The sequence below is a fragment of the Zalophus californianus genome, chromosome 4, assembly GCF_009762305.2.
Source record: "Zalophus californianus isolate mZalCal1 chromosome 4, mZalCal1.pri.v2, whole genome shotgun sequence".
NCBI lineage: Eukaryota > Metazoa > Chordata > Mammalia > Carnivora > Otariidae > Zalophus > Zalophus californianus.
In genome coordinates, this window is record NC_045598.1 from 48,777,905 (window position 1) to 48,792,138 (window position 14,234).

Sequence of the window (14,234 nt, forward strand, 5' to 3'; positions counted from 1 at the left end):
AAACATTTGATTATTTCATCTCTATCATTAGAGGCTTATATATTCAAATAAGTTAAATGCATTTTGGTCAGTGGCCAGTAGGAAATATTATTATTGGGAAAATCAGATCATTTTTATTCAACATTGCTAGATCTTATGGCATATTTGTTAATATAGGAAGATTTCCCTGACCAACAGCCTGGGTTATATATATTCCCTATTATATGTTTTCATAGCATCTCATACTTTTCCTTTGTGTCAACTTACTATAATTCAAATTTTAAAATTACATTGTAAATGTTTATCTAAGTTTTTGAACTATAGGTTTCACAATGGCAGGTACCTTATCTTTTCCACTATGTTGCCTAGTATCCATCACATAGATATATATGTCACATGGCATATATTAAAAATTTGCTAAGTAAATGAATAAAGACATATCCATTATGTTTATGCAGTGACATTTTAGTCAATTCTCTAAGGGATTTAATTAATTTCTTTTTTTTGCTATTATAAACAGTGCTTAAATTAATATCCTTATACATACATATTTTACATTTATTTGATTATTTCCTTACAATCAATATCTATATGTGAAATTCTTGGGTTAATGGTATACGCATTGCCAAATGCCCTTTATTATAAATTTAAAATCCCGCCTATAACGTATGCATGTTCTAAGGCAATGTTAGCTGTTTAAACTGATAAACCCAAATAGCAGTGGCTTAACGAAAGGGAAATAATTTCTTACTCATAGCTTCATTTAGCCATGGATTTCACAGTGGGAGTCCATGCAGTCATTGAGATCCAGTTTGATTGAGTCTGCCAACTTCAATATATGGCTACTGAAGTCCTTCTGAACTTCTAAATCCAGCCAACAGTTAGGGAAGGAAGAAAGTGGGTGCATGGGTTATGTGTGTTGGAAGTGGAAGTGAGGAGAAGAGGGGATGCTATAGGCCTGGCCTAGAAGTCACATATGTTACTTCTGCCATATGTTGTTATCAAGAACTTGGTCAAATTACAACTGTGTACAAATGGAAATACATTACCCAGCTATTTACATCAGAGGAAAGAATCACCTGCAGTAAATAGCTAGTTGCTACCTACCAGTACATGACAGTGCCCATTCCATGCCTTGTCAAAACAGAATAGAAGCAATTACATTTGTTTTATTTGAGTATAGTTGACATGCAATGTTATATTAGTTTCAGGTGTACAACATAGTGATTCAACTTCTCTATAACATTATGCTACGCTCACCATGAGCATAGCTACCATTATTTTTAACTTCTCCCAATCTAAAAGGGTAAAAGATAACCAGTCTTATTTTAACTTGTAGTTTTATAAAAATCTCTAAAGAGGCTGAATATATTTTTATATGTACTTTGGCCCTTTGTATGACTTCTTTTGTAATTACCTGTTAATGTCTTTTTCTTTTTCTATATTTCTAATTGGACAACCTTTTTTTCTTAACTGCTTAACATATGCTTCATATCTCTCTTTGGATCAAATTAGTGTGATCATAAAGCCAGTTCCTTTTAGCGCCATCATGACCCGATAGAAACTAATTTTTTCCCCAAGTCCTATAACCTTGAGAATGTTGGCTAAGGGCTTAAATTCTAGAAACAAATATAAAATAGTAGCTCTTGACTAACAGTAGGTGATCCATAGACCTAACAGCAAACCTGAAACTTGAGTGCCGAGAGTGAGTCCAAAAGAACTCAGATTAATCAACAAGTTCAAAGGTAAGTAAACAAGGTCTAAAAACAAGTGAAGACGTCAAGTCCAAGGATGGTAATGTAAAAAGAATGAGTTTAGAAGAGAAATGAATGGGGTCCTAGACTATAATAACAAATGGAGCTGACTTGGCTTTGGTGTGTTTTTATTGGCAGAATAACATATTTAATTTACAAATTTAATTACACACATATTTTTAAATTATATATTGTATAAAATATTAGCATAATTTAAATATATTGCTTTTTCCATGCTTACATTTCATTAAACTATTTTATTTTAGAACTCTTTTCATGCATAGTTGACCTAAATGTCATTATAATTATTAGGGCCATTTTTATTTCTTTTTCTAATTTTTCTTCAAGCACATTATCTAATACTCCAAGAACACCCCACCCCTACATTTTTATGTCAATTCTGGTTGAGAAGTTTTACATACTATTTCTACTACTTTAGTGGTTCCTAGTAAACAGGTATATTTAAAATTCTAAAGTTGATCTGTGTCTTTCCCACATCTGTTTATCAGTTAAGTTTATGTTTTGGGTATGTTTAAGAGAAAACCCAAAATAGTGGCAGCTTGAACATAAGAGTTTATTTATACATAAAATAATTTCAGAAATGGAAATTATAGGGCTAACATGGCAGATTTATGGTCATCGGGTACCTAGAACATTTCTATTTTCCTGTTCTGTCTTCCTAGGGTGTGATTTCCATCTTTAAGATCATTTTATTATCTAATATGGCTGCTGGAATTTGAACTATTATGCCCCATTCCATGAATAAGAAGGAGAAGGTGAAGGCAAAGGTGATTTTACACAAGGCTGAATAATATCCCCTTAAGAAATCTTCCTGAACATCTCATACACAGTATTTACTTTTAATTGACAAGATATTCATATGTATACCTAGTCTCAAGAGGCAGCTGGGAATTATGAAACTTTAGTCACATTGCCAAATATATATACATATATATATATATATATATATATATATATATATATATAGTAACATAATATGGATATGATATAGTTTCTACAGCTACATCCTCAAATAAGAAAGTCAAGACTATCTTCTATTCAAATTCTCCCATTCCATTTTACGTGTGATAACCAGTATCTTATTTTGCCTTGTTTTCAATTATTTCATTTATTAGTCTCTTTTTTCTATTTTAGAGTCAATTTGTATTGAGATTTACCAACATATTTTAGGGATTTATGTTTTTCACCTTTGTTTCTTGCATCTCTCTTTTATCTTCTAATTAAACTTTCTTCTCACTGAACTATATCTCTTAGTAGTTCTTTAAATGAGGGTATGTAGATGGAAAACATTTTTAGACTTTATGTTTTTGAAAATATTTATTTTACTCCTATTCTTGAATAGCTGTTGAGATGGTATTATCAAATTTAATACACTGAAACCCTAAGCTCCAATGTTACTCTTTGGCGATAGGGCATTTAAAGAGGTAATTAAGGTTAAATAAGGTCATGAGGGTAGGGCCCCAATCTAACATGACTAGTATCCTTACAAGAAGAGGAAGATATAACAAGAATATGCACACTCAGAGGCAAGGCTATGGAAGGATAGAGCAGGAAGGTAGCCATGAGGGAGGAGAGAAGGTCCAGGACAGAGGGTCCAGGAGAAACCAAACCTGATGACATCTTGGACTTCCAGCCTCCAGAACTGTAAGAAAATAAAGCCACTTTTTCTGTGGTATTTTGTCATGGCAGCCCTAGCAGATTAATATAGTTGGGTATAGAATTCTAGGTTTTTGTTGTCTCTCTTCAGCACTAAATCTGTTATCATCTAATATCTGCTATTGCTAATTGAACATCTTACTGATCTTCTGTGGACAATATGCATTTTCTCTTTGGTAGATTTTATCTCCTTGATATTTTGTCACCTTGCTCCTATGCAATATCTAATGAAGATTCATATATTTCTTTTTTAAAAGATTTTATTTATTTGTGTATTTTAGAGAGAGAGAAAGAGAACGTGTGTGAATGTGTGAGCAGGGGGAGGGGCAGAAGGAGAGGGAGAGAATCTCAAGCAGACTCTGTGCTGAGCACAAAGCCCCACACTGGGCTCTATCCCATGATCCAAGATCATGACCTGAGCCAAAACCAACAGTTGGATGTGTAACCAACTAAGCTACTTAGGTATCCCAAGATTAATATATTTCTTAAATTATTAAAAACTTGCAGCCATTAACTATGCATCTATATCTTTTCTTCATTCTCTTCATCCGCTTTTCCTGAAATTCCTAATTAGTGTATTTTGCAGCTTATCTATTTCTTCTTTCCATTTTTAAAATTATCTCCTTGATATTTTCTGCACATTTGTTTTTGATGTCTTTAGGATAATTTTATGAGCTCTGTCTTCAGGTTGACTAATACTCTCAACTGTCTAATCTATAGTTTAATAAATTTTAAATTTTTCTTTCAATTACTTTCCTTTTTATTTCTAGAATTTAAGTTTTTGTTTTTGTTTTTGTTTTACTAATTGTGCTTTGGTTTCATTGTTTTGTTCTTAGGAATTGTACTCATTTTAATTTAAAAATAAAATTTTAAATTTTAGAATAGTTTAGATTTGCAGAAAAATGGCAAATATAGTACAAAGAGTTCCTCTATACTCCTCAGCCAGTTTTCCCTATTGTTAACATTATTTCCTCTTAATGTATTTGAATATAATTGAAATATTTACTTTATGATCCCTTTCAATTTATATTGTTACTTCCAGATGCTTGAGTTAGAATTCTTCCCTCTTATTGGATCAGCTGATTCTCTCTTATGGTAGCATAATTCCTCATATCCTTTTAATTTTATAAACCATAAACTATTTTTTCAGTAAGAATTTTGCTTGGTTTTTCAAATTGTGCTCTGGACTATGGAAATACAACTACAGGGTAGATTTCTACTTGCTTTTACCTGTGGTTTCATAGGTTTTCCAGGTTTTACACTTTTCCCCATTATTTCTCAAATGGAATTTGCTTATTATGAACTGTGCAAATTCAGACTTTTTCACTTACACACTGCATGAGCTTGAAAGGTAGTTGAAGGTGGTTAGTCCACCTCTATCTGCTCAGTTAATCACATTAGATGGATTTTGAATCTACTTATAAGTTTAGAGATAACTCTCATTTATGTAGAAGTATAACTTGGAAAACTTGATGAGAGAGAAAACCAGAGTACTTTTTAATCTCAGTGTATTGGACATATAAATGAAGACAAGTGAAGTGTGGTTCAAGATAGCAAATTCAGGACATGGAAATAGAGTGAGTGATTAGCATGTGATTAAAAAGATCCTGAAAGTTTAGTGACTAATTTAGCCACTATGGATAAGATGGATATTGACAGACGGTTAATTCACAAGAACAATAACTGAGTTTGGATTTTTCACTGCTTTATCCTCAGAACCTAGTACATTGCTCAGTGGGTGCTCAATTAACATATTTGACATTTCCAAGCAATTGCCTTAATTCATTCTTCATCCTCATCTCATTCATCACTTGGCTATCCCATCTACTAAATTTGTCTTTCATTTTATCATTTCCATACTTACTTCATTCTATAGATCAGTTCTAAGCTGTTGTCTTCCTGGCTGTAGCTTTATCTCCTCTCTAAAAATAATTCTTGACTTTTCCACAAGCAGCGATGCTACATACAGCTATATCTAATAGTTGCAGGTCCGGTGATGGGTACTAAGGAGGGCACATACCGCATGGAGCACTGGGTGTTACATGCAAACAATGAATCATGGAACACTACATCAAAAACTGATGATGTACTGTATGGTGACTAACATAACATAATAAAAAAAAGAAAAAATAATAGTTGCAGGTCTTCAGTATGGCTTCAGGAATCCTTTTTTCTGGGATTGCCCCTTTAAACAATCATCTTACCATTCACATTGTATCTATTATTGAGACTCAAACCTACAGAAATCGGGAGGTCCTTCTTTCATATTCAAATTGAATGAGACCCAGAACATAAAAACAATGTTCTAATTTCACCAATGTGGGAACATTGAAGCTTTTTGGAGGTTTTGACTAGGTATACATATGAAAAGGGTATTAGATTTGTTAACACCTAGGGTTCAGCTGAAGAAAACAAAGACCACTCTATTTCAAATAGAAAGAGATTCATTACTCAAAAGTAGGGTTTTATAACATCATTGAGGAGGTAGACCTTTAGAAATGACTCCCCCAAGCCACTATAAAATTGGCCTTTCATGAGAACTGCTACCTCTGCTATTGTCAAGAAGCTGGACCAACTTCAGTTTCCAGGATCTCATTACCTTCATTATAGCATCTGTCATGACTCTAAAATCTATCACCTTAGCTGCAACCTGGAGATGAGGAAGCTGCTGCCAGAACTGTTGGCTCCTAGGTTAAAGTAGGAGCTCCTAGGCTTTTAGGTCAAACTGTGCCTGTTGGTCCCACACTTTGGAGTCACACAGACCTCGGTTTGAATGCTGGTTCTCATATATTAGCTATGCAAACATGGGGGTATTTCATATCTCTGGGTCTCAGTTTTTTCATCTGTAAACTGAAGATGAAAATAATTGATAAATTTGTTGTGAAAATGAATGAGCTCTTGAGAACAGTGTCTGGTATAAAATTGGTGCACCAAAAATATTAGTCACCTTCCTACATTTGGCTCTGCCCTAAGCTTGCTTTCTGAGTAGGTCAGTCTACATGTGCTTATATTAACCTCCTCATCCAGAAAATACAATTGATGATACTTTCCTTGTTCATCCCACAGGTTTGTTGTGAGAATATAGTGACCTAATGTATATAAAAAATACAAAGAGCTGTGAACTGTTAGGTAATATTATTTCTTTTATAGGTTGATCAGGCTGCTGTAATTTTATAGAACTAACCAAGTCATATACATTCCCTGTATATTTGCTTTTCTTTCACTGAAAGTATATCAAGTCACTAAATTGTTAATGAATATATATATATATATATATATATGTATATGCTTGCATCTAGAAAGACAGATGATAAAATAGTAAGAAAATGATACCTATGAGGAAGGAGTAAAGGAACAGAGATTATTTGCCCTGTAAGGATGATTTATAATGCACCTTCAAACATAGAGACAGGCCTTGATTTAAGAAAACCCAATATCTGAATACTGATGTTTACAAAACCCAAGACAAGGGATAATCAATCACTCCACAAGAGGATTCCTCACCTTCCAAACAGATTCTCTCTCACACAGGGGATATCCCAAATAGAAATCAATTCATTTTATAAAATTTAATTCATCCAAAATGTTTCAGAAAAAGGAGGTCCATCTGTCTAAATGCCTCTTACACTAAGGATGGTTGCCATCTGTTTTCTAATCCCCACAGGGTAGCAAATAAGAGCTTGAATTCTAAAATGTTAGATTTAAGTTGATCTGAGGAAGAATTTCATATCTATGCAGGCTTCTTATTTGTAAGCACAAGTAAAGGCAAATTATGGACTTTTGCATGTATCTTCAAAACAGGATGACCTTCTCTGCTTAAGGAAACTGTCCTAAGAGTGGGTCTCTGTAAAAATTGAGGTGGACAAGATGGCCATTAAGACCCCGCAGGACATTAGAGGCCATGGCTTCTTGGAGTGCAGATAGTATTCAGAGCTCTTTGTGAAAAGCAGTAGGAAAATCTTGCCATATGGAAAAGATTCACAATTTGAGATTGTGTGTAGAAGACAGTGTAAATACAGAGGCAGCTGAGAGGCTGGAAGACATCTCTTTAGCAATATGCTTTCTGAAACCCAGGACACCTGTTTTGCTGAATTGGGTAGGAAACCTGGAGAGACTATACTTTCCTGTAAAGATTTTCTTGGAGATTTCCATGACTTTCTGTCTTCATGGTTAGCCCATCTCAAGAAGCACACAGAGGTACAGAGACAGCAGAGCAGAAGAGAAAAGCTTACAGGACATTTTACGAATGTTTAATGTCAGAAACTCAGCTCAAATTTGGCTTCATTCCTTTGTTTGATGATTGTTTGAGTCTGATGAGATGATGAGTTTAAAATAATTGATCTTTACCTCCTGAAAAACACGCTCTTAGTACTGTATCTATATCTCTACTGGTTTGCTGAGAAATGTGTAACAACTGGCTCACTGAGGAAAAACAAAAACAAAAAAAAGCCCTGATTTGTAGGATTTGCCCATTTCCTTGGTGTAAATTGTTCCATCATGGACAATTTCAGACTACCAACAGGGTGGCAGTAAATGCAGACCTGTGATGGGTGGCTCTGGCATACAACTGTATCTTCTTCACGACATTTGCCATCCTTATAATTGTAGCCTCATACATGCCTGATCTTCTCTGTTTCATTGTCAACATCAATCTCTGACTCTTCTGCTTAAGTGCTTTTTTCTTTTTCTGATTCATATCTGTCTTCTACAATGCCTGGCATTTGTTTAGTGCTTGAATAATATTCACTGAGAGAATTACAGACCAAATGAATGAGCTCTTAAGTTTTAAATTACACTGAGGTCCCGTGGTGAAGAGTAAAATCTTATTTTATTAGCATTTTTTTTCAAACTTCAGAGGTTTCAAAGTATGGCAGATACTACTTAATCAATTCTCCTCTTATTTTTTGGTATCCAAACCCCAATTTTGTCTAGTTATTAGGCAGTAGTTAAGGAATGTGGACATTCCTCTGGCAAATATGCTCTAGACTTTAGAAATTATTGTTTATAAAGGACCTGTGATCCAATTCTTTCAACAATATCCATGTGCAGATCTCCTGGGAGACTTTTGACAAAGATTCCCCTCCACAGTAAACAGAGTTACACTAAAGGAAACGCTCTCATCTTGTGTTCTTGTAGACATGGGCATGTAGCACTGTAGATCTGAGCAGAATTCTGGTGTTCTTTAGTGAAATCCAAAAGAATCACAAACTGACCTAGAACCTTGATGCTATTGACCAGCTGAATTAATAGTGTCCACTGACTCCTTGTTATATGTAATAACAAATCCATATTGTTTGAGCCACATTCAGGGGTTATTCCATTATGTAAAATCCGAAAATCTGCTAACTAATCCAGTATATTATACATTCTGTAGATCATTCTCTAATTTTCTCATTCTGTGCAAGTTCTCCTTTGACTGATTTCTACTTACCTTTGCTATTCTCTACTTCATTATATTGAAAGCCACCTAAGATCCTCTAAATATGCTACATGGCTCCTTGTCTTTGCTCAAATGTTTTCCTTTTTTTAGGAACATACACCCTAAATTATCTCTTACCTTCAGTCCTCCTGTGCCCTACATTATACCTTGTCCACTTGGAAAATCCCTGTTAACCCTTTAAGATACATCTCAGTCTATTCCATCAAAAAGATTTCCTTTAGTCTATCTCTAATAAATACTCCATTATCTATGCTTCATACTATACCATACATGTACTACAATTGTGTTTAAGTTACTCATTTTTTTGCTTGTCTCTTATTAGTCTCTCTTTCTCTGTCCCTCCACCCTTTCTCTCTTTCTCTGTGTGTGTTTGTGTGTACGTGCGCATGCACACATAATGCGGGTAATTTAAAATAAATGAACATTTATTTATTTTCGATTTTATTTAAATTCAAGTAGTTAACATAGAGTTTATTATTAGTTTCAGGGGTTGAATTTAGTGACTCATCAGTTGCATATACACCCAGTGCTCATTACATCAAGTTCCCTCCTTAATGCCCATCACCCAGTTACCCCATCCCCCAAGCCATCTCCCTTCCAGCAACCCTCAGTTTGTTTCCTATAGTTAAGGGTCTCTTACATTTGCCTCTCTCTCTGTTTTTAATCTTATTTTATTTTTCCTTCCCTTCTCCTATGTTCATCAGTTTTGTTTCTTAAATTCCACATATGAAGTGAAATCATATGGTATTTGTCTTTCTCTGACTGAAATTTCACTTAGCCTTATACACTCTAGTCCCATCCATATCATTGCAAATGATAAGATTTCATTCTTTTTGATGGCTGAATAATAATTAAAAATTAAATAAATAAAATGAATGGACATTTATATATATACATAATACTGTATTTCATTAAACTTAAGATGCTGTTTTTATAAGACACATCATTAATTTATGGATTGCTAAAAAGAAGAAAAAAATGAGTCCAAATGAACAATGAATTGCCATCAATTGCAAGATACATCCAATTTCAGAGACAATGGAAAAAAAGTAAAAGTTTGTCTTAAAAATCAAGGAAAATCCCACACTGAAAATGTTCATAGAGAATAATATTTTTATTTTCCAAGTATGATGAAAATGACAATAGGTTTAAGACCTGAGACTTATTTTTTAACTTTTTTCAATAAAGTTAAACTTGATTTGTATATTGGTCTGCTAGGGCTGCTGTATGTAACAGAGTATCACAAATTGGGTAGCTTAAACAACAGAAAATTGCCTCTCAGAGTTCTGTAGGCTAGAAGTCCAAAATCAAGGTCTTTGCAGAGCGTTACCTTCTGAGGATCTTTCCAGGCCTCTCTCCTTGGCTTGGAGATGGCTGTCATCAACCCCTGCCTCTCCACACCATCTTCCCTGTGTGTGTCTATCTCCCAATTTCTTTTTCATAAGAACACCAGTCACATTGGATGAGGACCTCATTTTAACTTGATTACTCTATTAATACACTATCTCCAAATAAGCTCACATGCTGAGATACTGGGTGTTAGAACTTCAACATAGGAATTTTAGGGAGACACAACTCAATCCATAACAGTTTGTTAAAGTTTTACTTAAAAGTATTTTTTTTCCCTACTGTGCCAAACATGCTTTTTCATGGATATATCTAAATATATTGGATGGTGCGTACAGTTGTGAAGAGGTTCCCCTGGCACACTGGGGGAAAAGACAGTGAGGACTAGCCTCCTGGTTATGGATTCACTTGTTACTTATGAGGGAGAAGAATTCCTACCACTGTAGCCTGACTGGAAGCTCATGTCCCATCCATTCTTACAATTAAAAAAAAATAAAACATAAGGAAGAGAGAGATAACAACATAATGCTACTTAAAACAATACCAAATATATCATAATTTAAAATAATTAGGTGTATTTTTATCAGGATGGCATTGAAGGTATAGCTTGCTCTGGGTGGCATAGACATTTTACCAATGTTTATTCTTCTGATCCATGAGCATGGAATGTTTTTCCATCTTTTTGTGTCTTCTTCAATTTCTTTCATGAGTGTTCTGTAGTTCCTAGAGTATAGATCATTTACCTCTTTGGTTAGGTTTATTCCGAGGTATCTTACAGTTTTTGGTGCTATTGTAAATGGAATCATTTCTCTAATTTCTCTTTCTACAGTTGCATTGTTAGTGGGTGAGAAAGCAACTGATTTCTGTGCATTGATTTTGTATCCTGCCACATTACTGAATTGCTATATGAGTTCTAGTAATTTGGGGGTGGAGTCTTTTGGGTTTTCCACATAAAGTATCATGTCATCTGCGAAAAGAGAGTTTGACTTCTTCTTTGCCAATTTGAATACATTTTATTTATTTTTGTTGTCTGATTGCTGTTGCTAGGACTTCTAGTACTATGTTGAACAATAGTGGTGAGAGTGGGCATCCTTGTTATGTTCCTGATCTTAAGGGAAAGGCTCTCAGCTTTTCCCCATTGAGGATGATATTCGCTGTGGGTTTTTCATAGATGGATTTTATAAACTTGAAGAATATTTCCTCTATCCCTATACTCTGAAGAGTTTTAATCAGGAAAGGATGCTGTATTTTGTCAAATGCTTTTTCTGCATCAGTTGGAAGGACCATATGGTTCTTCTCCCTCCTCTTATTAATGTGTTCTATCACATTGATTGATTTGCGAATGTTGAACCACCCTTGCATCATGGGGATAAATCCCATTGGTCGTGGTGGATGATCCTTTTAATGTATTGTTGGATTCTATTAGCTAGGATTTTGTTGAGGATTTTAGAAACCATATTCATCAGGGATATTGGTCTGAAATTCTCCTTTTTGATGGGGTCTTTGCCTGGTTTGGGGATTAAGGTAGTGCTGGCCTCATAGAATGAGTCTGGAAGCTTTCCTTCTGTTTCTATTTTTTGAAACACCTTCAGGAGAATAGGTATTATTTCCTCTTTGAATGTTTGGTAGAATTCCCCAGGGAATCCATCAGGCCCTTGGACTCTTGTTTTTTGGGAGGTTTTGATCACAGCTTCAATCTTGTTACTGGTTATTGGCCTATTCAGGTTGTCAATTTCTTCCTGTTTCAGTCTTGGGAGTTTATAGGTTTCCAGGAAGGCATCCATTTATTCCATGTTGCTCAATTTATTGGCATATAGTTGTTGATAATAATTTATAATAATTGTTTTTATTTCCTTGGTGTTAGTCATGATCTCTCCCCTTTCATTCATAATCTTATTAATTTGGGTCCTTTCTCTTTTCTTTTGGATAAATCTGGTCAGTGGTTTATTGATCCTGATCAAAATTCCAATGACATTTTTCAAAGTGCTGGAACAAACAATCCTAAAATTTGTATGGAATCAAAAAAGACCCCGAATCACCAAGGAAATGTTGAAAAAGAGAAACAAAGCTGAGGGCATCATGTTGCCCAATTTCAACCTATGTTACAAAGCTGTGATCACCAAGACAGCATGGTACTGGCACAAAAACAAACATATAGACCAATGGAACAGAATAGAGAGCCCAGATATGGACCCTCAACTCTATGGTCAAATAATCTTTGACAAAGCAGGAAAAAATATGCAATGAAGAAAAGACAGTCTCTTCAATAAATGATGATGGGAAAATTGGACAGCCACATGCAAAAGAATGAAACTGGACCATTCTATAACACCCTACACAAAGATAAACTCAAAATGGATGAAAGACCTCGATGTGAGACAGGAATCCATCAATATCCTAGAGGAGAACATAGGTAGTAACCTCTTTGACATCGGCCATAGCAACTTCTTTCAAGATACATCTCTGAAGGCTAGTGAAACAAAAGCAAAAATGAACTTTTGGGACTTCATCAAGATAAAAAGCTTCTGCACAGCAAAGGAAACAGTCAACAAAACAAAGAGGCAGCCCACAGAATGGGAGAAGATATTTGCAAATGACACTACAGATAAAGGGCTGGTATCCAAGATCTATAAAGAACTTCTCAAACTCAACACCCAAAAAACAAATAATCAAGTCAAAAAGTGGGCAGAAGACATGAACAGATACTTCTCCAAAGAAGACATACAAATGGCTAACAGACACATGAAAAAATGTTCATCGTCATTAGCCATCAGGGAAATTCAAATCAAAATCAAGATACCACCTTACACCAGTTACAATGGCAAAAATTGACAAGGCAAGAAACGACAAATGTCAGAGAGGTTGTGGAGAAAGGGGAACCCTCTTACACTGTTGGTGGGAATGCAAGTTGGTACAGCCACTTTGGAAGACAGTGTGGAGGTGCCTCAAAAAATTAAAAATAGAGCTACCCTATGACCCAGCAATTGCACTACTGGGTATTTACCCCAAAGACACAGATGTAGTGAAAAAAGGGCCATATGCACCCCAATGTTCATAGCAGCAATGTCCACAATAGCCAAACTGTGGAAAGAGCCGAGATGCCCTTCAACAGATGAATGGATAAAGAAGATGTGGTCCATATATACAATGGAATATTACTCAGCCATCAGAAAGGATGAATACCCAACTTTTACATCAACATGGATGGGACTGGAGGAGATTATGCTAAGTGAAGTAAGTCAAGCAGAGAGAGTCGACTATCATATGGTTTCACTCATATGTGGAACATAAGGAACAGCATGGAGGACATTAGGAGAAGGAAGGAAAAGATGAAGGGGGGGAATCGGAGGGGGAGATGAACCATGAGAGACGATGGACTCTGAGAAACAAACTGAGGGTTCTAGAGGGGAGGGGGGTGGGGGGATGGGTTAGCCTGGTGATGGGTATTAAGGAGGGCACGTACTGCATGGAGCACTGGGTGTTATATGAAAACAATGGATCATGGATGCCTCCATCAAAAACTGATGATGTACTGTATGATGACTAACATAACATAATAAAATAAAATTAAAAAAATAATAAAATAAAATAATTAAGTGTGTATACTCATATACTGCTGAGGTGAGGTGAGTATAAATAAGTATAATCTTTCAAAAATTTAGAAAGATATTTAAAAATTGTCCATACTCTTTACCTAGAAATGCCACTTCTGGTAGTACATTCAAAGGAAATTAGAGATGTGCACATAGGCACATATACCAGGACACTTTTTACTAAAAGTATTTACAAAAGTACTGGTAAGTAAAAAGAAAGCAACTAAAATGTCTACCAACAAGGAACTCTTTAAGTGCATTATTGTACATCTATATGGCTGACCAGTATGCAATCTTTAAAAATTATATTGTAAAAATATTTATTATCATATATTGGTATATTATAAGTGAAAAACAGCTGAAAATACTATATACAATATAATTCTATTTTGGTTAAAATAAAAGTAACTATTTCTGAAAGGGTGTTGAATTAAGTCATTGCTG